The following is a 27,828-nucleotide window of genomic DNA, read 5'->3' on the forward strand; positions in this document are numbered from 1 at the left end:
CATCATCATTATCTTTCTTAGTGATTCCCTTCTACTTCTGACTCTCTCTCTCTCTCAGGGTAATTCAGAATTTTTTTTTTTTTTTTTTTTGGCTGGTGCAGCATAAGCCTCAGGCTTCCTTGCACCGTACAGCTAATAATAATAATAATAATTTCGCTGGCTGAATCACACATAAACCACTGCTAAACACGTGTCTTGTGGAAAAGTACTAAATAAGGTATACTAAAGATAGCATGAAGGGCCTGAGTAGCAACTTGAGTTCCGGATGTTTACATCGAGCGGTAAAAATGAGTATATTTCAGAGAGAGAGAGAGAGAGAGAGAGAGACGTATTTTGACTAATACTGGTTGAGTTTCTCTAAAGAAGAAATTGAGAATTGCACGACTGTCAAACAGATATTTTTATTTATTTTAAACACACGATATCTCTGATAAGCCATTACACAAAAATAACATAGCATGTGCTTCTATAACATAACACAGACCACACACACACACAAAAAAAGTCACATTTTGTTTTAATTTAAACGTTATATTTGTTATTTGAAATTACATTGTTTTAACTTTTATGCAAAATGAAATACGAGGAGTTAAAGGAAAAAGTTGTTGAGAAATATTTGCAATTCGCATTAAAGCAGATTTTGTTATGATTTTATTATAACAACGTGGATGTGGACTGTGCAACAGGAAAAGCTTATATACTTGATAAAAATTTTGTCGAATTTATTTTCCAAGGGAAAAAGCGTAAAGTACATTAGAATAAAAAACTTATTGGAATGGAAAAGAAACGGAAAGTTGCTAAAAGGATTCATAAGGAAGATTTCATATCAACTATATGTATTTCATTATCATATTATCTGATTGCAATAAACTGCAACCATTATCAACCCACTGCAGGATGGAAGCATCCTCAACAATTCATGCTGAGGGAAACGGACCATAATCTGCTACGCTGGTAAAGTGCGGGTTGGCAGATTGATCGTATTTAGCAGTCAGGGGCTTGAACCCCGGTCTACTCAAAGAGCGTGTGCTACTGCACTCCCGCAATATATTGATCTCATCGGACGTCAACGCAAAATCAAACTTTTGGCACAGCTCTTCTACAGATGCACGTGGCCTTCTCTTGGAGGAGTTCATAATTAATCATTGTGTTTCAATTCACAACAAGCCTAATCACCCTCATACTTTCTCAAGTTATGCAGGAGAATCTAATATAGATATAACGATGACAAACTCTCACTTCGATTTGCGGCTTACTGACTGGACCGTGTATACGGACTGGTGCACCAGTGACCATAGAGTCATCTATTATATGCTTTCCCCTGATTCTACCGTTCCATCTTCACACACTTTCTCACAGCCAGAATTAATAAGATTTTCCATCAGAAACATTGACTGGAATGCTTTTGACTCTTCCATTCTTCTGGACCTTGACGAACAGAAACTTGCTTCTTTTGAAACCTCACCTATTTCTCATCAAGTGAACTATATTCAAAATGCTATAATAAAAGCGTCATATAAGTCTTCTAGGAAAAAGAGGGTTAACCAGAAGACGTGCTCATGGTGGACGCAGGAGTTATCGCAGTTAAGAAGGGAAGTTCATCGAGCCCGTAGGTACTACCAAAGGCATAGAGACTGGCCCCAAGCCGACGTTAATCGTTTTTACCAGCAGTATTCTTCTTTGAGGAAAAGCTACGTGAAGGCCATTGCCTCTCGAAAGCGTGAAACGTGGATGAATTTCGTTCACACCTCTGGAAATGCTAACCCTTGGGGTCTTCTATACAAGATTGTAAGAGGAAAAACCTCTAGTTCTAACATATTTGGCTCAATTGTGGCAGACTCCGTGGAAACACTGAACTGGCATGATTCTACAAATGCAATCTTAGATGCTCTTTTTCCGTTGGATGATCCTACCTCAGACTTACCTATTCACTCTAAAATCCGATCAGACAATGAATTTTATGTGTCCTCAACAACCACCGAACCTTTTACGTTGAATGAACTGCAGGCTGTCTCCCATAAAGTTAATGTTCAGAAGTGCCCAGGACTAGATCTTATAGAAAACATTTTTATCATCAGAGTCTTGAAATTAAAACCTTACGTTCTTCTAAACTTATTCAACAGATGCCTTCAGGAAGAAACTTTTCCGGAAATTTGGAAGGTCGCTCTAGTTAAGTTGATCAGAAAGCCGGATAAGCCTCCTGGAGCGGCTAGATCGTACAGGCCGATCGCTCTGCTGGCTAACTTGGGTAAATTGCTAGAGCGACTAATGGCCATTAGATTGAATACCCTACTGGTAGAACAGGATCTGCTTTCAAGAAGTCAATATGGGTTCTGTCCCGGACGTTATTGCGAGGATGCTCTTGTGGACTTTGTCTCTTCAGTTCAAAACTCGGTACATAAATATACCCTGGCCGTTTTCATCGACTTCGAGGGTGCCTTCGACTCCCTTTGGTGGGAGAGCGTCCTGGAGCGTCTGCGATCGGCTAGGTGCTCCAACCACCTTTACCTTTTAATCCGCAATTATTTTGCCAATAGAACCATAATAGTCAAGGCTAAACATAGCCAAGTATCAAGATCAGTATCTAGAGGGTGCCCACAAGGTTCTATATTGGGTCCTTTTACATGGAACATGGTGCTGCAGCAGTGGCTCTCCCGATCTTTCGGTAACGTAAAAATAATAGCGTATGCAGACGATCTCACCATCTTGGTAAATGGTAACTCTAGGGCCGATCTGGAAAATACCGCAAATTTTGTTCTCCGGGATCTCTACGATTGGACTGTGGCCAATAAGCTTAAAATCAGCTCGTCAAAAACAAAGATGATGATTCTTGGATCAAAGTTGGATATCACTCGTCCTCCGTTGGTCAAGATCAACAACATTCGTCTCCCCATAGTTAAAGAGTACAAAGTTCTAGGAGTGGTAATTGATTCCAGTCTCAATTTTATTCCTCATTTGACAAACTTATCATCTAAAATACGTAGATTTACTGGTGCAATTGTTAGGGTGTCCCGTGTTGAATGGGGGCTCTCCAGAAAAACTTTAAGGATTTATTACAATGCAGTTTTCCTCCCTCTAATCACGTATGCTGCCGGTGCATGGTTTCACAGGGCACGGCTCAAACACTTCATTACAAAACTCGCCTCATTGCAGAGAACCATCTTGCGGTGTTTAGTTAAGGCATGCAGGACAGTCTCGACGCAAGCTCTGCAAGTACTAGCCGGAACATTACCTTTAGACTTGCAAGTTACTTATAGAGGCTTTTTATACAGACTGAAAAGGCAGATTGAGACCGAATTTCTTGGAATAACCATCAACCTTCGAGAAGATGCTAAAAAAGAAAGAAGGAGACTGTGGAACGAGTTAGTAAACATTTGGCAGTCTCGATGGGACACAGCTCCCGTTGGTGCAACAACGAGAAAATTTATACCACAAGTTTCATTTCTCCTCGATAAACGTGTTCGATTGTGGTTCTGCATGGACATATTCACGTCGTACCTGTTGACAGGACATGGATCGATGAACCAGTCTTCTTAGGTTCAATTTATCACAAACAGACCTCTGTTCGTGTGGATCACCAGAGAGTTGGGATCACATCCTGTTTCATTGCTCCCTGTATGACGATCTCAGACTTCCTCTTCAAGCACTTACTAATTTTCAATCAGGACAGGAGTCGTCTCTGCTTCAAAGCTCGGAGTCATTTCAGATTCTTCAGGCTTTCGCTCAAGGCGTATTTCTTCGAAGGCGTTCAGTGTCGACAGATCTCAACAGAATGCAGCACAACGGTCCTGCTGATGCATAGCTAGTTAGATCTCCTTTAATAATACATAAACTCAAATCCTCAAGAAATGAAATTTTCCTCGGCCTGCAGACAAAATTAAGTGCTTTCTTCCTTTTTTTTTTTTTTTAATTTTATTTTTATTTTTTAATTTTATTTATTTTATTATTTAGTTACATAAATGTTTCATTTTAATAATTTTGGTTTCAAATCCAGCACCACGGGTGATCCTTTTTTTTTTTTTTTTTCCCCTCTGGAATGGGCCCCCAGAGGATCCTGGCCTACTTTCTGACAACATTAGGTGGGTCAGAGTCTCTCTTGAGACAGTACGTGCTTTACATGGACTGGCCCACCTTCCCGTGGTGTGGACGAGTACCCAGAATCATCTGTCCAGGTGACTGATGCTTCTGGGTAGCCAAGCGGCCAGAACAGAACAACAGAACACACACATAATACACACAAACCGACGTCACACACATATCTGGCCCATTTGTAGTGCTACTGTTCTTCACAGAGATACGAGGCGGAGTTGAACAAACGTTCTAGGAGCCGCCCTTTACATATACACATGTCCACATGTCCACATGCCCACTCGGCTACGGAGGCCGTTTGATTGCAATACTGATTCTTATTATAATGGATGTAGATTACAACTCAGTATATAACAGGCATTCTCCTTTTTTTTTTTTTTTTTTTTTTCGGCTGATACTGTATAAGCTTGCTTTCTTGCATCATTTGCCACTATTAATACTAATGTGTTGTGTCTTATGTAGAGCGACTCCTAAACCTTAGTTCAACTTCCCCATAGTTCTCTGTGATGATATACAAAACTCTTTCAGAACTGGCCAGAAAAAAACTGTAGTGCTACGCGGACTGTTGTAAACGGACTATATCGAGCACCCATAGGAAGTAGTGCAAGTCCTATGAGCCAACAATCCCCTATTATCACGTACGGTGGTCAAACCCACTCTCAGATGAAAATTTACCGTATATTTGAGCGTAAAAGTCGAACTTTGAAGCATTGAAAAATCGTTTGGAGTTTTAAGGTCGACTTATACGCCGAGTATAAAATCTGATGCTTGAATTAAAAGAAATCGCTTAGCCTTAAAAAGATATTGATTAATATCACTATATTCACAATTTATTATATATATACATATTTCTATATAAGCATACATTGCTGCTCATCTTTTAAACTTAAGAATTTGTCATCTTCGTCAGAAGAAACCAGTTTATGGAATTCGTTGGGTGTTATATGTTTTTCTTGGGTTTATTTTTCGAGTTCTGGAAAAATAAATTTTCAGATCAGTAACGCAACCAGAGGTACAAATGTACATTTGCATTCCCCCAAGAAATTCATAATCAGTATTTAACTTTAATAAGTTTAAATTATTATGAACCTACTACTGTTAATTTTATTACTCTCCACTTGAAAGATGTTATCAATTAAATAAAAGGAAACTAGACTTCGTTTTTTAAATTAAAATACAAGCTTTTTTGTATGTGCAACAATGAATAAATCAATATATATATATATATATATATATATATATATATTTCTAACTTTTTATGCAGTAAGGATAAACTTGACTTCATATCAATTACCAAATTATTTTTATTTATTAAGTTTACGACATTTGTATTACAGCTTTTGATAATTTTGCTTTGTGAACTGTGACGTAAGGTTGTACGCAATTTTATGAAGCAGCAAAACTAATTTTTCTGCTTCATTAATTCTAATTTTCCTGATAGATCACAATTTGTTTTATACTTAAAATAAAATGAAATTTATCGTAATTCGTATGAAATATATTTCAATTTCCCCATTACACTTTACTTCAGGGACAATGATTTTATAAGTTATCCTATAAGTTGATTTTATAAGTTATCTTATATGATTTCATAAGACCAAGTTAAAACATTGAGGCAAGTTTGTGTGAAAGGACGGAACGATACTTGGTTAGCCATTACCTATAATAAAGGAAAACATGAAACAAATCAAATTAGCAATTGTAGGGTTACAATAGGATTGTATAATGAAGTTACATTAAAGAATTTTACTTTTTTTTTTTTTTTTTTTCACCATTAGAAATTCTGAATAATGAATAAGACGAGTTTCGGAATGTGTTTCCTCATTTATAATGAGTATTTTAATTTTCTAAGCTCTCTTTATATCGGAATTTCGCTGTATATGTAGATATCACACACAAAATGTTTTCAATGCGTGTCTTTTCTGCTAACTATATTCCTATGGTAACTTTGAATTCTCCGTTATGTTTTATTATCTTGAATAATCCAGAGAAACCTGTAACAATAAATCTGATTCACATATCTATACAATGATCTTTATTTCAGTTAGAAAATGCTTGCAAAAAACATGCAAAAAGTTTTAAATACTAAGTTAATTTTAAATTCAAAAATATATGATATGACACGCCTTCTGTTATAATTAATAACAGTATTTAATTATAATAATAATTGTATAATTCTATAATACATGTAACTTAAAATTCAAAAATAAGGTGTTATTCCTTTTACGAGAAACGTACGTGCAAATATTTAATCACTTAATTTGTTTTTTTGGTCTACTTTATGTACATTCTGCTCTAATAATTCATTTCCATCCTGCTGATTTTCATAATAATATTACTGGGAAAAAATGCATTATTAGCATTTAAACATGGTGTACAAACATTTAAACATACTGATCAAAATTAATAAAACGCCTTTACGTACATGAAAAAAAAAAAAAAAAAAAAATCTATACTTTCTAAATCCAGTTCCCTACGCAATTAAGTGGGGTCATGACCAGTGGTCTAGATCTACCTCTCTGGGGAGCATTTGATAAACTCCAGGGTTTGAAACGAATATCTATCTCCCTAATATACTGATTTTTTATGAAAGAATTAATCGCGCTTAGGGAATACTCAATATCTCCCCACTCTCCTCCCCATCCGTTAGAATCTTAAACCGATACTCACAAACCATCGTAGCAACAATTTTCTTCTTACATCACCCTCTAAAAATTGTTATGCAGGGATTAATCGATCGGATAGCGATAAAAACAACCAGTGTAAACTTAAAGAGAATAATTTGTATTTATTTGTTTTACTACTCTAGTTTCGAAGTAGTTTTACTAAAGTTATTCCTGAGGGAGGGAAGGAGGGAGAGAGGACGACAGTACAGTAGTGGTAAAATTGAGGGGAGGCGTAACAGTGGGTTCACAGGCAATTTAAAATTGTCTATGGGTTCACAGGCAATTTATCGCTGCGCTGGTACCTTTGCACTAGTTTCGAATTCATATGCAAATAATATCAACTCGAGTTATTATTAATATCAGAAATTAGCATTTTATTCACTTTTCTGGGAGCTTGTTAACATTCTGAACAAAGTAAGGATTGAAATTTTATTCAATTTATTATTTTTTAATAATTTATAATCCATTCAAATACAGAACTCTCTGCAAAAAGCGCACATATTATATTTCATAATTTATTTAGTATTAAATAAAAGAAAATGTCATTAAATCAAGTCCAAAGAAGGCGGTAGGGTACTCAGCAGACAGTTTTAATTACAACACATTTCATTTGAATTTGTTTTGTTCATTATTTTAATTTTACTGTCCATTGGCTTTTCCTTTAACACCAGTATATGAGTAAATAAACTACCAGTGCTTAATTTTTTAATATAATTTCTAGTGATAAAAAGATCCTTCCCTTACAAAAGCCACTACCATTATTATTTTGCTTCGTTAGGGTTTCATATCGAGGACAAAATGGTTTCAATTAAAGAACATGAAAAATAAAAGATATATTATTCTGCATTTTAGGAGACAGAATTAAATATGTATTAATAATAAAGTAAATTATGGATCCATTTAATTAATAAAGAAGCAAATCAATAATTAAATGACAAATTAACCTTTTCAGGAGCGTTAACATATATGCATAAAGAATATATGTTAATGCTCTAAACGCTCCGTCAGCATGTAATAAATTAATTCATATTGTATTAAAACCGAAATCGGGCAAATGATTAATATTTTCTTTTTCTTTTATACATATCACATAGGCTACCCATTAACCGCACATTGTAGTTGCTCTCGTGGTAGTGTAGTTGATAGAATCGCCGTACTCCCTATGCCGAGTGGAAAAGACCTGAGTTCAGGTCCCGTCGATGACGTGAGGAATTTTTATGAGCCGATTTCACAACGGCGCTGAATTAGTCGTTTTCGGACAGTATGGTTTTTTCTCCCGGAAACTTCGCATTTTCGTCTAGCAAACAGAAAATCAACCAGAGAACACACACAGTTTACAGACATATACGGAGTAATATGGCCTTAGTCGTTAAAGCTCCTAAAACTCTATACAACTACAACAATATGTTACAGCTGCAAAAAAAAGGTGAGGGCTCGAATTGTTCAGGGCCGGTACGGCCAACTAAAATCAGCCCGTCCCTGCCTACAACACTTTCGAACAAATGTATCTGAAAGTCCTGCAAACTTTGCTTTCACAACCATAGCACCTCAATGTGAAAGCAGTTTGTTCTTCTATAAGCATTTAGACTTGCATTTTAATCTCAATAGCCGCAAAAAAAAAAAATAAATAAATAATAATAATAATAATAGGATAGTCCTCCCAACTCCACATAATTATTAAATTATTATCCAAAGGTCTATAGCCTCTAAAAGCGGATACATAAATATAAGAACCCTGATGACGTACTTATTAATGTGCAAAGCAAGTAATTAGATTTATAGCATTATTGCACTTATCAATTTGTTTTAATTTTAGTATACAGAAGCTCCCATATATCTTGGACATATTTTATATTAGTCTATCATTATTTCATTTCTTTTTTTGAACTGTTATTACTGTTCCGTTTCATTATACGGTCATCAATATTATCTTGCAGAGTTCACTGGCACTATTTTTTTTTTATATATGTAATTATCTTCCAACTAAATTTTATGTATTTCTTTTTTCTTTTTTTCAGGAAACTTTCAAACTATAGACGTCTAATTTCGGAGCCATTATTCTAAAACTTCTTTGTACTGTATACACGTTAAATATATTACTTATATTTAAGTAAAGATTTTGTGGTTGTAACTTTTAGAAACAGTGTTGATCCTTAAGTTTTGCACACCAGTGTACTTAGTAGGTTGAGACTGAAGGTTTGCACACCAGTGTACTTAGTAGGCTGAAGGTTGAGAAGATGAAAGAAGATACTTGTTGACATTAGACTTGAATTTCTGTAATTGCAATTTTCAGGAAATACGTATGAAGGGAGATTGTTCCAGAAAACGGAAGTTGAATGAATAAATCAGGAAGAAGTTGTTGTTGTTGTTGTTGTTGTTGTTGTTGTAGGGTTTTAGAAACATCAGCGACTATTTTTATTTTAGGACTTCCAAACGGGAGTTATACCCACAGCTAACTCCCACCATTGTCAAAGTGCAAGCAGAGGATCTGGCTGTCTGACTTGAATGACACCCAAATATCAATTCCATCAGCGTTTTAGACTTCCAGGTAGCAAGCCCAAGTTTGGCATACCTCAAAGAATGTCTATGACAGCCTCAAGGACCAAAGTAGAACCAGAAAGTTCGTGTACTGAGTAAAACTACAGGACAAAGTATTTCTAAATGCATACCTTCAAATCCAGCTTTATTGCTGCAATAGTGTGATTAGGTAAAGCCACAGAAGAAAAATAAATTCTAAAAACCATCAGTAAAAATGAACTGTAAATTATAAGATAGGAGCTTTCACACCCAAGTAACGCGATATACAGTGTACTAAGAATGAAAGGCAGAAGACAGTCCTGCGAGAATTAGAAATAATTTATTAAACGGCAGTTGCTCCTTTTTGACATACAGGCCGAATAATAATAAACTAAAATGAACATTTTTAAAACCCAAGTAGAAAAATAGGGGGTAAATTACTGAATAGTAGTTCAATAATTATTTCCAATTCACGCAGGACAGTGTTCAATCTTTCATTCTTAGATCTGCACTCATTTTGTATTTTTTTACTTTAAAATTTGTATTATATTTAACTGTCCTCATTTTGTATTATCGTTGTAGTACATGCAATTACGTTGTTCTGTTTTATTGCTTTATACTGTCTGTTTAGTTATGTGATATTTGTATAAGTAAATATGGTTAAATTAATTTCTTATCAAATCATAAATTATGATTTAAATGTAACAATATTAAGTGTTATACACCACTTAAATTAATCAATATATAATTGTATATACTATAGTAAGTAGTCCACCGTACAATAGAATATGTATCTATTATACAACCCCTAGTCAATGGCTGTAACTGGGTGTCTCTTTGGAGATAATAATAATTGGAGGAAAGATAGTGTTTATGTACAGAGGGAAAAAACGGAGTAATCAGCAAGATGAATCCATATTTCGTCGTTGCGCATTAGAACCCCCAGGGGCTCACATCTAGTGAGTATGGGCTTGGCACACCCATTGTTCTGAGCTGGATATCATCATTCTTCTCTTTCAACTTCTGGTTCTCTCTCACACAGGGTAACTCAGATTTTTTTTTTTTTTTTTTTTTTTTTTGGCTGGTGCAGCATAAGCCTCGGGCTTCCTTGCACCATATGGCTAGTAATAATAATAAAAATAAAATCAACCAAAAAATAATTCCTAACTTCACTGGCGGCTACAATGGTTTTGCGTACAGTTTTTACCAATCTATGTGAAAAACGATTTAGAGCACACTTTGCTTACATTCTAAGAACCACAGGTGGTGGTGGTCCGGAAGTGAAGCACATTTCATTAGTAGCGGACTAGTTGCTTATTATTATTAGCCATATGGTGCAAGGAAGCTTGAGGTTTATGCTGCACCAGCCAAAAAAAAAAAAAAAAAAAAATTCTGAATTACCCACAGAGAAAGAAGTAGAAGAGAATTACCAAGAAAGAGATGAATGATGATATCCAGCTCAGGACCCTGGGTGTGCCAAGCACATACTCACCAGATGTGAGCCCCTGGGATAGTCCTAAACATTCAGTGAGAATTTCAAAAATGCTTCATATTAACAAATCTTTACTATTTATTTCCTATTTATTATAAGAACATAAGGATAGGGGGGGGGGGATACACCCCTATCTCCGAAAGGTTTTTGGATAACAGTTCGAAAGGAAAGCAATAATAATTTTAAAAATGTTCCACATTCACAGGTCATTCACTTTTCCGACTTATAAACAATGGCATGGAAATGATAATAAACAAATAAATAAATTTTCTGTTTATACTCCGGGACGACCACACGATCAGAGAGGTTCACAAGATAGGGAAAATACATGAAGCAACACCGTATTTAGCAGTCAAGGACTTGAACCACGGTTATTCAAAACACGTGTACCTACACACCCTATCCCTGCAAGGCTTCTTGGGTAACAATTCGAAAAAGAAAGTAATAATAATTTCAATTTTTTTTTTCACATTTCATGGAATACCAAAAATATATCATCCATTTTACTATATAAAATTCCATATTTTTATGTTTACAGATTAAATGTAATTCCAGGATTCTCAGAACTAAGCGTGGTAAATTAAACTGCATCCAATAATACCAGTTTCGTGCCACCAAATAGCTTCGATTTGTTAATGGCCTCAAAAAATCCATCTCAAAATACGCAAAAACTGTAGATTGCCACCTTAGTCTAAACTTGTAGTTCCCCCTTTTGATTAAGATATTAATTTTTTAAGCACATTAATTTCTGTTGGTTAATAAAAGGGGTAAACACAATACTAATGGAATGCCCTCCTAGCAGAACGGGTAATATAAATAGTTGGCAAAAGCATTTTGTACAGTAACTAAACACTGCCTTATGAACACATTTCAGAAGTTTTGTATAAAAGTTTCATATCAGTATCACGAAAACATCACGGTATTATTCTGTACTGCATATACAAAATTTTCTAAATGTGTGGTTTACAGTCAATGATGATGAAGAATCTAGGATAAAACTAGCTATGTTCTCGCTTGGAGTTATAAATATTTATCGTGTATCATTCACATTAAAGTTTCCAGAGCTTCATTTTTCGGGGTTAATTTTTATTCAGGAATGCATTATCTTTCATTATCAAAATAATTAACTATTGCACAAAATATGACGAGCGCTGATTCTAAATTAAAAGTGAGTAGTAGTAGTAGTAGTAGAGTATTTCCTAGGAAAGGAATCGAATCGGCATTTCGGCGCAGGTTCAGGAAGTATTACAGAGTAGTAAGATAGTATAAAATATAAATATTTTACTACTCTGTGGAAAATATGACACAATCGATAGAGTAGTTGAGCGAAAGTTACATATCGGATTATGTGTTTCTGGTAATCTTTATGAGAAATTATATAGGCCACCGCTTAAAACATTCTTCACATTCCAAGAAATATGGAAGGTCGGGTTACAGCCCGATAAATTTTTTTTTTATCATCCTTTCATTTAGATTTATTTTTCTTAGAAAATTTTTTCGACTTAAGCTACTTAGTTACTGGGTGAAAAAAGTAATGAATTAAGTTAAAATTACCAAAAATAACTTCTAACTCAACTTTGGACCTCGTTACCATCCAATTCTGATAATCGGCAATTCTTAACATTTTAGGTTCCAAAAAAAAAAAAAAAAAAATTGAAATTTTAACAACGGAAAAAACTTGGGAGAGGTTAATTTTTAAAAAGAAACATATCGGTGTTTCTGTCCAATTCAAATATTGCTCAACTACATCTAAACGTACAAAGGTCAGAAATAGTGAAAATCTAGGATTTTTAGAATTACTAAATTTATATTAGAAAAATATTCTCCAATAATTTTTTTTTATGTTCCTAAGTATCGTTTAAAAAAACGGCCTTCAAATAATTAGGGCAACTCATTAACCATAGCAGTTATCTTATTCATATAACTGCTATGGTTATGAATACGCTGTAAAAAAAAAAAAAGGTGTATGTTTTCAGTCGATTTAAAATTTTCCTCGTTTGTTTCAATTAATAAATTAATACATTTACGAAAATAATACAAGATCTTATCACAATCTTATTTGCATACGACAGTTATGCGATAAACCTTGCTATAATATGGCCAAAAGTTAATTAATGTTAATATCTCTAGCCGAATGTTTTCCCATATGTTTTAAAGCATAAAATAGATTTTTTCAATTATAGTTTTGTGTAAAGGTATTTCCAAAAAGCGTCATTAATAACTCTAGGGTTATATGTACTGTAAAAATTTACTTACCTTTTCATAACCTTTCTGCCAGTGATCACTGACTAAAATGTACACAACTTCCATAATTGTCGAAGTCGACTGTAATTAAGGGCACCTGAATTTCTCGTTTAGAACCTTATTAGCAAGAAGTTCGAAGACGAAAGATGAAAAAAAAAAAAAAAAACGTTTTATCACCAACCGTTTCTAAGAAACGAATGGTATAACGGAAGCCATGTTGCTTCTCTCGACACAAAACAACCACCGCCGTTTCGTCCTCAAGACATCTAACCACCTTCCAGCTCGTTTATTTGCCTTGGAGTGAAGACAGTTAGAACCCTGTGTCGACACTCGAAGTGTGCCAGATGACGAGGCAGGTAGCCTTGCGCGTTGAACGTGCGCTGCGCCATCCAGTGTTTAAATTTGTTATTACAACAGAAATCAGCGATCAGCAAAAATCAGAAGTCCAAAATACGCTCGGTAAAAGATAATTGGCATAAAATTTATTACACACTGAACAAATTATTTTTTCGAAAAGGAAAGCAATAAAGTTTACTTTTTTACCTTGGTTTGTCTTCCCCGCGATTGATGCTACGTAAATTCCGAATGAGAAAGTAGAAAAGTTGACACTTTAGCACCTGTTTCATATTTATTGATGAGATAAAGTTTTTTTCAATAGCAAAAACGTGAACACGATGGACGCACACAGCGAAATTTTAAAATAAATAAAAAGCTCGGAGAAGAATGTTAAATGCGGATTAATCGTATAACAGTAAAACTGAGGGATTGCTGAATTCTGACGAAAGTTAGCAGTGTTGAATCCAGAGTGTTTGCACCTGGGGGGAAGGGAGAATGTAAACTTCCGGGGGGTGCATGTAGTACATGTGTATATTTTTTATTATTATTTAATATTTACAACATATGTATATGTTACAAACAAACCTGTATATTTATGAATATTATAATAAGAGAATATCAGAAAACAAAATAGGAAACAAAAGGAAATATTGACATTAAAAACATTTTACTGGCGTTATCCAAAAATTTTGTAAGGAAAAACCGTAATGCGAAAAGCATTAGGAAATTTTATTCCAGTTTAATTTATCTTCTACTGGACCAAATTTTATGAAATTTTGCAGGGAGCTTCATCTTAGCTCTATACTAGCGAAAGAACTTTCAAACCTCTGAAAATTGCAGTTTTCGAAAGCTAACTCTTTCGAAAACGCATCTGGTTTGAAGTCACCTGGTATTTTCAGATTGAATGCAATTTTTTTTCTTTACAATTAAACTCTGAGGCTGGAGAAGAGTCCTGCACATTTATAAAAACATTCTTCAACTTGGACATGTCATCAGATCCTTCGATAAATACTACACGTAATGGAACAACTATAGATGGTGTATTTAGTCGTGAACTAAAATCTCTTCAATGTAAAAATTATATATCCTACTTTACTCATCATAGACCAATACTTTCAGTAACCGATATGTAATTATTATTAATAAAATAAAAACATTGTTATATTATTATCCATGAATTTTATTAATATCTGAAAATTAAAAAGTTTTTAACGCCTGCCGATGACTCTTAAATGTAAAACGCGTTAAATATGCTAGCTGCAGAAAACATTACGTACCTGGTAAAGAATTTTTATTTAACTTCTAAATACTAATAGTCAGTTCACAAAACGTTACTGACAATAGTCACAATTAATATGAAAATCACCGATTAAAATTCGCAAAAAAAAAAATTATACAAATTATAATCAAATATGCAAATATAATAATCTTATTCCTCTTTGCTTTTTCTTTGCATAATTATGAATCAATCACTTTATTTATTAATTTTTTCGATAACTCATTCGGGCCTTCTAAGCTTCTCTTCATCCAATCTTGCAATATTACAGTACAGATACATATAAAATTAAAAAAATATATTATAAATTGTATTGTTTATAGGCTGCTGCCAAACCGTCCTGTTTGCGGTATACAAAAGAAGAATTAGCCACAAGCAGATTTTGCTGTGAAAAAAAAAAAATAAAAATAATAAAAATAAATAAATAAAGGGAATCTGAAAACCATAAAGCGAAACTGCTGACGATTGAAATAGTGACTGCAGTAGACTTCTCTTTCTGCCTAGACATCGTTTAGCCCTTTCCCTGAAATTCTAATTACAATCACAATCACACTCTAATTGCAATAGCATCCGTCACTGAGGAACCAATTCAGGCTAAACTATTCATGGCCTGCGATCCAGTCGTTGTCTTGTTTGCGATATACAAACAAAGAATTAATCTCAAGTAGATTGTTTGTGTGAATTACTATCAGAGTTGGTTTGTGTGAAAATAAAGGGAACCTGAAAACCGTAAAATGAAAATGGCGACACTTGAAATAACGGCTTTTATTTACAATTTGTGCAGCCAGAAATATTGCCTATTTAATTACTTTGAAAATTTCGTGTCTTTCGAATTTTAGTGATTTATTTTCTCTGTGTACCATGTAACGAGTACCGCACTTAGTTGATGTAAATTTTTGTGTTGTGCTTATTTGACATAAATTTATTGAATTCGTGTTTTATAATTACAATGTAAACTGGTAATACTCGTGTTTTATAATTACAACATTGTGTAAACTGATAACCTGGCCCCTAAAGAGTGCAGTAAGAAGACAATTTCAATTAAAATTAAGCAAAAAATGTGTTAAAAATATCAACGTCGGAGGTCTTTGAACGAATAATAAAATAAAAATTACTATTTTTCACCGAGGGAGAGGGAATTTTATTCCATCGAGGGTGAAACTCATCCCGTGGATTCAACACTGCATTATAGTCACCGTTTTCTGAGAATTCAAATGTCTTGGTTAGAGGAACATTTCGAAATGTATAAACAAACAACGCTCCTATCAGGTTTTTCATATTTCTTTTTGTTTCTCGACTTCATTGTTCATATTTGTTAGCCTTCCTCGGGTCGTAAAGGGCATGGTTAATCCACAATCCGGATAATCGAGGGTTTTCTGTATGGTACTGACAAGTTTGTCATTAAAGTGGGTAAGCGTAAAAAAAATTCGACGCTCTGGCATTACCCACTAGATCGGCTCCCATGATTTAGAGGTGGCGGGAATAATAATAGCGGTGTTATTTATACCGGACTGAATCTCATACGTGTTTAAAAAAAAAAAAAAAACTTGCTCTGGGCACCATTCACCTCATGACAACACCTTCATACTCTCCCGTCCTTCCAAATACCACTGGAACAATACTAAAATTATAGTCGCATTATTTATATTTTATGAAAACACTATAATGTAACATTAAAAATAGGAATAATTTTTTAATGAAATCAAAATTTCATTAATTAAATTTCATTACAATATCCAAAGTTTTCTTTGAACAAAACAAATTAAAAACAATAATCGCAAAAATTTCAAAAATAATCTTTCCTTCCTTTATTATAGCTATTTTCTCACCTGATATAAAACAAGTGAATAAATACGAAAAATAGGAATTTTTCATTATACATATATATACTGTATATATATTTGACGCAAGAACGTATACGATTTAGGGTTAAAAAGAGTAAGATTGCATGAAAAGTTTATTGTCATTTAAGTTAGTTCAGTAGTATCATTTCTATATACAATAAACCAACTGAAGTTGTGCAGTAGCAACATTACATAACGCCATTATGTAATGATGTCACTATTGCTATTTATTCTCAGTGGATAATGAAATCAAATGCACTGCAGGAGAATAAAGAGATGAAAAATTACTATATAACTCGCTCAATGGAGCAGAGATAAATATAGCAAAATATAAAATATCAGAACAGAAAGAAGATCCGATTAATGGCATGAATTGTTGAGGAGGTTTCCATCCTGCAGTGGGTTGATAATGGCTGCACTTTACCTTATTTTTTATGAGAATAAATGAACAGAAATAAAATTAAAAGTGACCGTGAAACCGTATTATTTAAATAGGAATACTAATATCAATAGCCTAAAAAAAAAACAAATAAGACTTAAAAAATAAATTTAGAAGCCATGAAGAGACTAGCGGTCGATACAAAAGTGTGAAATATTTCAACGCTATAAAAAGGAAAACTGAGTTAAACGTTTAAGATTTAATATAGCGTTGATTATAATTTATAATTTATTTTCAACTTATGTTACTTCAATATTTATTTCTGCTATGTGCTTTTTCCCTTGCTATTTTATACTCCCGCGGTAGTACATATTATAAGCACCGTCCTTCCCACACCTGGTGGAAAGTTGGAATCCCGTCAATGACGCAAGGAATTTTCATGGTCTTTGTTCGCAACGTGACTGAGGTCTCAGGAGAAGGTTGTATGTTTTTCCTTTCGGAAACTCGAGTTTTTTGTCCAGCAAACAGACAAATCAACCATAGGTTCACGACATCTATTACGCAATTTACAGACATTATTATTATTATTATTATTATTATTATTATTAGCCATATGGTGCAAGGAAGCCTGAGGCTTATGCTGCACCAGCGAAAAAAAAAAAAAAAAAAAAAAGAATTCTGAGTTACCCTGAGAGAGAGACAGTAGAAGGAAATCACCAAGAAAGAGAAGAATGATGATATCCAGCTCAGGACTCTGGGTGTGCCAAGCCCATACTCACCAGATGTGAGCCCCTGAGTATATAGGTACAGAGCAAAATGATCTGACTCGCTGATGCGCCTAAAACCCCTACTACAACAACGACTCTGCTTTCTCTCTCTCTCTCTAAACTGTTTTAATTTTTTTCACTACTACAATGTTAATCCGAAGCATTTCAGTGGCGAATTAATTACAATGCGAATCTCTTACTTTTTATTACCAACACAAGTGTATATTTTTTGCCATATTAACTGAATCCTAGGATCCGACAAACAATATATGGTAATACTGTATTTATTCTCAATACTTTAAAACAGTGTTTCTCGAATTTTATTGACATAAGAATCCCCTTTTAGTTTGAAAATAGTTTCTTTTAACAATTAATTTTTTTAACAATATTCTTTCTTTGCACTAATTTTTTTAGTTAAATAGTGATAACAAATTTCGGATATTATTCGTGAATCCCATGAAGCATCTCTACCTCAAATATCGCGGACTACAATATATAAATAAATAAATTTTCTGTTTATAATCTGGGACGACCACACGGTCAGAGGAGTTCACAAGCTGGAGAGAATACAAGAAACAGCATCGTATTTAGCAGCCACGGACTTGAACCCCGGTCTCACAAGGCACGTGTACTTATGCACCCTTTTGCCTGACCATTCGGCTACGGCATGGTAATAGCATTTGAGAAACGTTGCCTTTAAATATTAATTATATATTAGTTTACTCTCGTCTATAATTTTTTTTTTTTTTTTTTTTTTACAATTCTACTCTGTTAATTACTGTTCTGAGGACTTACATTTTTTACTCCACAGCATCTTTTCTTTTCTTAATGCAAGAAAGCTTTTTTATTTAGGTGTTCCCGAAGTTATTGTGAAAACAATTGCCTAAACAGTTTTGAATATAGATAATGGAGTGAGGAATTGAGTGGAGCTGTATGGAGATCATATGGGTATGATTCCCACTGGTATCTTTGGTGACCACCTGTTTGGTCCATTTTTTCTTGCCACTAGTGTCCAAAATTACAGGCATTTCTTGCAGGAAGAGTTACTTACATTGCTAGAAAAAGTCCCATTCAAAACGCTCTATCAAATGTTCATGCATGATGAGGCTTCAAGACATTTTGGCCTCACTGCTCGAGAATTTCTCGATAATAAGTATCCCGACCACTGGATTGATAGACGTGATCAACTGCATAATCAGCATTCTCTTCCGATTTAAATCCACAGAATTTCTTTTCATGGGGGACACCTTACTTCTCTTGTTTGCACCATCCCAGTTCTTAACGCACAAGTTCTGAGAACGGATCGTGGGTGATTATCGATTAGGAGTACTCCATAAATTTTCGAACTTGTTTGATAATCTGTGAGAAAGACACTGTGAGGTATGTATTTCTGCCCAAGGAGGCCATTTCGAACTTCGGCTCTGGTATGTACGTAAAGTTCGCGTCCGTCATTTTTAAAAAAAGAAAACGGACGATAACTCAGAATGGAAGGATTTCCAAATCCCATGTCCACATGAACTTATTTCATCCCTCTGCTCAGTAGAACACGCTCCCAAAGTTTGACAAGACCTCTCAAAAATACTCTGTATATAGTAAATGAAGGTTTGGTATGTTAGGTTAGGTATGCTATAATGGTCGAAGTGCTTGGTTTGTAGGGTGAACAAACAGAGCTAGATGTTCAAAAAACTGGAATGAAATTTTATCCCTCCACTCTAAGTGAAAGAACTTAGACAATCCTAGGTTTACTGTCCACATAAACAAAGTGGCTTAAGCACAGTTTATGGTGTGTAAGTTGCTGATTATAACAGCAACTTACACACCATAAACAATCAATAATTGGGTAAGTTGCTGATTATAATCAGCAACTTATCCAATTATTGATTATGAACCGCGTGAAGCATCTCTACCCCTGGGGTTCGCGGACTACAGTTTGAGAAACGTTGCCTTAAGACATATCTTACCTATAGCACACTTTTTGCTTTGCATGATCATTTATGACCTGATCTCAGGAACTAGTTAACGTAGATGCCTTCAAGCTACCACATTCAGGTGACAATTGTCAAGGACAGCAAGGTAATACCATATTACTAGAAACTTTTCATGTATTGGGGCAGCTGAATGCAAACGAGCTTACAGCCATGTACTTAATTTTTGACATGGCTCTGTTCACTGTGAAAAAATTGAAGTGAGATGATTATAACCGCATGGTTGATTCTAAGCATCTGATGGGGCCCAGGACCGTGCCGAGCCATTTTACTACCTAATGTAAGGATGAAAAATTGCGCCCTACTGTTAATAAATAAATAATTTTTTCTGTTTCTACTCCGGGACGACCAAACGGTCAGAGGAGTTCACAAGATAGACAGAATACAAGAAACAGCACCGTATTTAGCAGTCACTGGTTTGAACCCCGGTCCTCAAGGCACGTGTACTTATGCACCCGCGCGCCTGACCACATGGCAACGTTGGCAATTACAGTATTTAATCTTTCTTTTGGCGCCCCTTTCAGCTTTTCAAGTGAGGCACGGCTCTGTGATGGGCAACTTTTCTCGTTTGCAATCTCATATTTTATGACCCTGTTTCATACGACTTCTAATCCTTTTTTATAGTCTACACACATCTCTGTTTGATTTTGGCCATAACTCCGTTCCACATTTACATTTTTGAGTGTAATTCAAAGCGATTAAGTTGTTGAACTTCCCAAAACTGTTTCCCATAATTTCGAGATGGTTTTTAAATAATTAAAGTTTCAGTTCACAACAGTGACATCCCAATGTCAGAACCAACGAGAACTGGTGTGTTAATGTTTACATGTGCTGGATAAACTTTTGAAAAATAAATATATTTAATCTTGTTTCAGTTGCCAAATATTAGCGTTTTGGTTGTTAATATTTTCTGATTCAAGCACTGACACAGGTCATATTTATTTTTACCGCTCTACAATATTTGTGCGACCCCAGGGAGGGCTCCATACATATTAGAACATAAAAAAAAAAAAAAATATATATATATATATATATATATAAATAAAGATACATTCCCATGAATATGCATAGGTGTCAGTGGTAATTGCATTTTTCCCATTTGCAAGTGAATGCTTGCGGTTTTTTCCTTTTATAAGTTCGACCTATTTTGAAAATTAATATCATATTCAACAATGTTAGCCCATAGCTGCCCTGTCTGCCTCTGTTTATGTTTCACGTATAATTTCCCACCCGTACTCAAGCAATAAATACGATTTATTGTCTAGCTTACTATATTTTGCTATTAAAAGGTGAAGCACATACGCGGTAAGGTTGCGATCGCAGGTAATATAATTAATTATGCGAGTAATTACTATTATGCAGCCATCTACCTAGTTATGATTCGAAAATAATGTCTCTCCTGTTCATTAACTCAAGTGAATAATGAATAACTTTTTCCTCCATGTTATTAATTATATAATTATACACTTATTATCCTCCCCAACACATAAAAAAAAAAAATTACACTTTTCCTAGTAATCTACCACCATATTTACAGTACACCTGCCTTGGTATCTTGTTTTCTTCTTAAATAGAGATCTTGATGAAATTGCCCATCTTTTTCTCGCGGAATCAGGATTTTGTAGGGAAAAGTCTATATGGGATTGCAAGAAATGAACCTTCAAGCTTCATTTTATATCCTCATTTTCGAAATTTATTGAACATACGTTCAACGATACTTTCATAATCAGCATCTTTCTTGTTTCATGGTCCCTAAGAAGTTGCTAACATTTCCGAAGTTAATCCATGCTTCTTTTTCCAGCTGTGGTCATTGTTCCTTCAAACTGTTCGTTTGAATGCCTTCTTTCGGTTTCACATCATATGAACTCGGAAATTTATTACAACAATATTAAAAGCAATTACCTCTCGAAAATTATGTAAAAGCAAAACATTATGTACTCAGCGTTCTCCAAATCTTTAAAATCTCTACCCCATCCACATAGGAAAAATAGCATTTTAGTGTAACATGATTGCTGACCTAACAGCATGCATAAAACCTTCACATACCTAAGTAATCTTTTGCAGGCTACTTTTGGAGGAATTTTGAGCAGTTTTGGTCATTCGGTTCACATGCTGGAGCTCCTAGCAGCGATTCATCCAGAAATATTGCTGAAACAAACAAATGGATCTTCCTGAACAAAGTAAGGAACGAATTTCTAAATTATAGACTAACCTAAAATTATTGGATGTAAATGTTGCCTTTTCTTATTTGTAATGATTGCAGCACCACCACCAGAAGTAATTTTTCAGAAATTACTTCGGAAATTAATATTGGGAACTAAAGGTATGGCATGTTACATATCCCCACCGAAATCCCTTTCGCAGGAGAAAGATAAACAGCAAGCATCCCATTCTCGCAACGTAGGACGAAAAATTTATACCAGCACAAACATAGTACAAAAAGATTCACAAGATCGAAGAATCGCATCTGATTCAGCATAATCTTCAAACTTCTTGTTGAATCTTCTTGTGTGTATATCTCACAAGTCATACAGGACTCATTCGAAGGATGCGAAGGCGCATCGCACCCGGTCCATGTTCGTAATAAAAACATAGAGAATTTAATACTGTACGATTGTATGGGGGTAAAGGAAAACAAATAAAATTTACTACATTCGATTTTCAATCACAGGGAACTTAAGAGACAAAAATACTGTTATCCACTGTTCTAAGTTGCTAATATCTTTTTTAAATTGTATATCATCATCTGAATCCGCTATACATTTAAAAATCCGAGACACTTCCAGGACAACTGTTTCTAGGTTTACTGGCTTCTCATCAGCTGGCGGATAGTCCCTATTAGCTGAACTGTGAATACAATAATGTATTTTGTTTAAGTGAATGGTTAAGCGGTGTGTATGGAGAAGAAAAATTTTTCCTTACACTGAGGCAGCGGTCTTAAGTGGGTGCAAAATGATCCCCATGATCGAAGTTCGAACGCAGTGAAGTGTACAGGTTTTATTCGATAGAGAATTATATTAAAATAATATAATTTTCTGTTTATACTCCGGAACGGTCAGAGGAATTTACAAAATACACGAAACAGAACCGTATTCAGCAGCCACGGGTTTGAACCCCTGCCATTCAAGGAACGTGTACTTATGCACCCGCGCGCATGACCACTAGGCTACAGCGTCTATTAAGTTTTGAGGCTGGAACATAAAATATATCTCCTTGTCTGTGAAGTATTTTCTTTGGTTATAGTTGTACCTGATCTTCTTGTCTCTAGATTAGCATACATGTAAATCGTGTATTAAAGGATTTGTGTTTTTTTTTTATGTTTTGAAAACTGATGTTTAAGTTAATAGTTACACCTAACGTTCTTGTTACTGTAATGAAAAAATATTCTATCAAGCCAGTTTTTTAAAATAAAAAACAATTCGTTAAATAGTAATCGCCAGCTCCACAAAGTTATTTTTGCAATCAGCTCGATAATCCACAGAGGCGACCTTGTCACCATGCTTCGAGTTGTTATTACGAAAAGAGGAAGGACACATATCAATACGTATCAATACACACATGTATACTTGCATGTTTACCAATGCTAGAAGTATAGTAAATAAATTTGAAGAATTTAAAGTGTTGGTCAAGACCTCAAAGGCGGATATTGTTGGGATAGCAGAGACGTGGTGTCACACAGATATAAGGAATGTCGAACTGGAATTTGGGGAGTACAATGTGCATAGAAAGGAAAGACAGGGTAGGAAGGGAGGAGGTGTTATGCTGTTAATTAAGAAAAACATAAAATCAAAAGAAGTGCATCCAGTTGGTATAGATGAACAGTGCACTGTTGAGTCAGTTTGGTGTGACATAAGCATTGGGAGATCAAAAATAAGAGGAGGAGTGTGTTATAGGCCTAATGACTCGAATGAGTGCAATGAACAATTGTACAGAGAAACAGAGTGGGCTAGTAAATCAGAATGTCTTATAATGGGGGATTTTAACTTCCCAGATATTGACTGGAGCTTGTAGGTAGGTCACTCACACGCCAGTAAGACTTTTGTGGATTTATGGGATGATTGTTTTCTGCAGCAGCATGTTCGAGAGGCAAATACTCTTGATCTGATTATCAGCAGTGATCATCCGTGTATTAAGAATTTGCAGATAAAGGAACTGATGTGGGATTTACTTAAAGATATAATTACCATCAGGGGTAATGGAAAGGGTTTTTGCTCCGTAAAAGGTGAGTACAGTGGTCTCAGACAGTTTTTAAATTCTGTACAGTGGGATCAACTGACGATGTTACCAACAGCAAATTCTAAGTGGGAAGCATTCAAAGAAATAATCGTGGAAGCTGCTAAAAGTTTCATACCTATTAAGAAATATTGTTCAAGGTTTAGGCCTAAATGGTTGTCAAATGAACTAATGAGACTCGTGGCAGGGAAGAAAAATGCATGGGATACATATAAATTATCAAGCGATTTAGAAGCCTATGGCAGATATAAGCTGGTCTGTAATCAGGTCACAAAGGAGGTTCGGCAGGCGAAGGCAGATTACGAGAAATCTTTGGCAAAAGATGCTAAGAAAAACAACAAGGATTTCTTTACTTATATAAACTCTAAAAGGAAGGGGATGAATCTGATTGGTCCACTTGACATCGATGGTTCGACTGTTGATGATCCTGCTCAGATAGCAAACAAACTGAATGAGTATTTTGCATCTACATTCACACGTGAGGAATTATTAAGGTTTGAAAATGGCAGAAGGTTATCAAATTGTAGCAGGGTGCGTAATGATTTTGTAATAACTGAGAGCAAAGTGGAGCAGAAATTGTTGAAGTTAAACATAAGAAAGGCACCTGGGGTGGATGGAATCTATCCAGTTATATTAAAGGAGGCGGCAAAGCAACTAAGCAAACCCTTAGCCATAATTATGAGAGCATCCTTGGAGCATCCGTTTAACTTCTGTTCCGGGTAAAATAATGGAGTCACTGGTTAAAGATGCATTGCAGGATCATCTAGACAAGATTGCAGCAATATTCAGACACAGCATGGGTTTGTTAAGGGAAAGTCTTGTCTGACAAATTTGATAGGATATTATGATGTGGTTACAAAGGAACTGGATGCAAAAAATAATTTTGATACCATACATTTGGATTTCAGGAAAGCTTTTGACACTGTTGCGCATGGAAGATTACTGTACAAATTGTAGTAGAATGGTATTAAGGGTAAGTTGCTACAATGGATAAAAGGATGGTTAAGTGGGAGAAGACAGAGGGTGGTAATCAATGGGTGTTGCTCTTCGTGAACTAATGTTATTAGTGGAGTCCCACAGGGTTCGGTGTTGGGTCCTCTGTTGTTTTGTATATTTATCAATGATATTAATGAAGGTATATCAGGGTTAGTGTCGAAGTTTTCAGATGATAGAAAGGTTGGCAGGGTTGTCAATGACAGTAATGGCAGTGTGCTACTGCAACAGGATCTAGATAATTTGGGCAGATGAGCTAAGAAGTGGCAACTGAAGTTTAACCTTGACAAATGTAAAGTACAGTACTGCATATGGGTAGAAGTAACCCCAGAGAAACGTACCAACTGTGTGGTACTACACTTAAGGTGGTAGAAAATGAAAGAGACCTGGGCGCAATTTTGCAGTCAGATATGAAGTTTTCTGAGCAATGCAGACAGGCTGCTAGGGCAGGTGATGGGGTTTTGTCAATGATTTATAGGAATTTTGCTAGCAGGGAAAAGGAGATGATTGTCCCTCTGTATAAGGCAATGGCCAGGCCACGCCTTGAGTACTGCGTACAGGTCTGGAGGCCTCATTTTAGGAAGGATGTAGATTTGCTTGAGCGTGTACAGAGAAGGGCAACAAGATTGGTGAGGGGAATGAAGGGATCTTCTTACCAAGAGAGGCTTAAGTTCTGCAAATTGCAGTGGCTGGAGACAAGGCACCTGCGCGGTGATCTGATTGAGGTGTATAAGACCTTGAATGGATTGAGCACGCTGAATTCTGATGGGACCCTTCCGCTTGTTCAGATTACGAACCTAAGGGGGCATAAATTCGAATTAAGAAAAGACAGATGTAGAATAGATGTGCGGAAATTGGCCTTTAGCCAGTGGGTGGTTAATTGTTGGAACAAACTTCCATCTGTCGTTGTGAAAGTTGATAGGTTAAATAAATTTAAGGAGGAACTGGACAGGCATTTGGAGGGAATGGTGTGATTTTTTTTTTTTTTTTTTTTTTTGTCTGCATAAGCTCATACACTTGCTTTCTTGCATCAAATGCCACTACTACTACTACTACTACTACCTAATTAGGCAACAAACTCTATACCGGCGCCATACAAAAACGATGCGAAGATCCAAATTTTTAACCCAGATTTGTCCTCTGTAGTCATCCTCCAACTAATGAAATTAATTAACAATCGTTCCGCGTAGATACAAACCAGATGCTAGTATAAAGTTTATCCAAGCACATCAACTAGTTTATAAAAGAAGAGCCTTCGCTTCCATGTCGAAAATTTTTCAGTGATCTTGATGGTGACATCTGGAATTCATTGAGAAAAACTTAACAGTCACTTGACGTTTAGCAGTTTGTTTACACAGCTAAAGTAAATATGTTATCACATTTCATTACGACAGGCAAGCTGTGTTCAGTAACCAAGGGTTGTAAGATTTGCTTCGCTGAGCAATTTTTGTGTTTGATATTATTCGCTAATATTAATTATTAATTGTTTAATAATGATGTATAAATCTGTTTAATACTGCTATATTAAACCCTGTTACATGGTTGAATTAAAATTTTAATTTTTAACTTAGATTTGTCCGCTGTTATCCTCTAAACCTTAGAGAATGAGTTCATCATACAATTAAAATAAAAAGTCCTTATCTCCTGCTTTCTTCACGCTAAAGATAATTTTGCATGCATTTTCCTTTTTATTTTATCGGTTTTCTGTGGCAGCTTAGTCAGCACGGAATATCGCCGTCTGCCAGTTGTTTGAAGCGATGTGGGTTCGATTTCCGTAGACGAATGGAAAATGCTTGAAGATCTCTTCCAATCGAGGTCGTAGTTAGCCAATCTTACGCGGAGGGAGTAGGGTTTCTCCTTCAGTTATTTTGGATTTCTCAGCCAGCACTGTTGTTAAAGATCGTCCAGTGAACACACCTATCTGTAAACAAAATACAGAACAGATTTGAGGAACAAGCTCCGGTGCTGTTAAAAATAACAAAGGCTGCCGTAGCCTAGGGGTCAGGCGCGCGGGTCCATAAGTACACGTGTCTTAAGTCACCGGGGTTCAAGCCCGTGACTGCTGAATACGGTACTGTTTCTTGTATTCTCTCTATCTTGTGAACTCCTCTGACAGTTTGGTTGTCCCGGAGCATAAACGGAAAAAATAATAATAATTTGAATTTTGTGAAGTAAAAAAATTAAAGCTGACGTCATTTTTTACTATTGTTTAAAAATTAAACAATAACAGTATTTTTTTTATTGTTATATAAATATATACACCGGTGAGCCAAAACATTATGACCAGCGAGTCGTTATGCAAATTGAAGCAATTGCAGGTGAATACGGCGCGTGCGCGGGTCGGAACACGATATAAAGAACATCTGATACTGAGCTCCGTTGTTATTCTCCAGTGTTACTCTTGTTCTTCAGAGGGGAAAGGCAGCGGACTTAAGCGAGTTTGACAAAGGCCAAATTGTAATGGCCAAATGACTGGGTCAGAGCATATCCGAAACGGCACGGCTGGTGGGCTGCTCAAGGTCAGCCGTGGTTAGTACCTACCGAAAGTGGTCCGAGGAGGGGAAACCCACGAACCCCCGGCGAGCTGTTGGTCGACCACGGCTCATCGATGCTCGAGGTGAGCGAAGGCTCTCCCGGATGGTACGTGGCAACAGAAGGGCGACTGTGGCGTAACTCGCCGGTAATTGGAATGCTGCTGACAGGAGTAATGTGTTACAACATAGAGTACATCGAACACTAATGAAAATAGGGCTGCGCAGCCGCAGGCCGCTCCAAGTGCCCATGCTAACCACGGTTCAATGGCGACAGCGCTTACAATGGGCACGCGAGCATCGAAACTAGACCTTGATTGATTGGAAGAAGGTCGTCTGGTCCGATGAATCACGTTTACTGTTGCACCATGTCGGCCGGGTATGTGTGCGTCGTTTACCTGGGGAAGTGATGGCGCCTAGATGCACCATGGGACAAAAAGAAACCGGTGGTGGCGGTGTCATGCTTTGGGTGATGT

General features: G+C 35.7%; 1 protein-coding gene across 2 annotated transcripts in view; it reads right to left on the reverse strand.

Moving 5' to 3' along the window:
- Window positions 1-13,132, reverse strand: part of LOC150083339 (protein O-linked-mannose beta-1,4-N-acetylglucosaminyltransferase 2-like) — a 36,493-nt gene extending 23,361 nt beyond the window's left edge. The window contains exons 1-2 of one of the 2 annotated variants that reach the window (XM_090377198.1): window positions 13,021-13,132; window positions 4,955-5,062 (exon numbers count right to left, since the gene is read on the reverse strand). The gene's annotated coding sequence lies outside the window, so the exon portion shown is untranslated. The remainder of the gene's footprint in view (window positions 1-4,954; window positions 5,063-13,020) is intronic. The other variant, XM_090377197.1, reaches the window with a different exon arrangement.
- Window positions 13,133-27,828: the final 14,696 nt, after the last annotated feature.

The sequence above is a fragment of the Mastigoproctus giganteus genome, chromosome 7 (assembly GCF_048544385.1).
Source record: "Mastigoproctus giganteus isolate SK-2022 chromosome 7, ASM4854438v1, whole genome shotgun sequence".
Lineage (NCBI taxonomy): Eukaryota > Metazoa > Arthropoda > Arachnida > Uropygi > Thelyphonidae > Mastigoproctus > Mastigoproctus giganteus.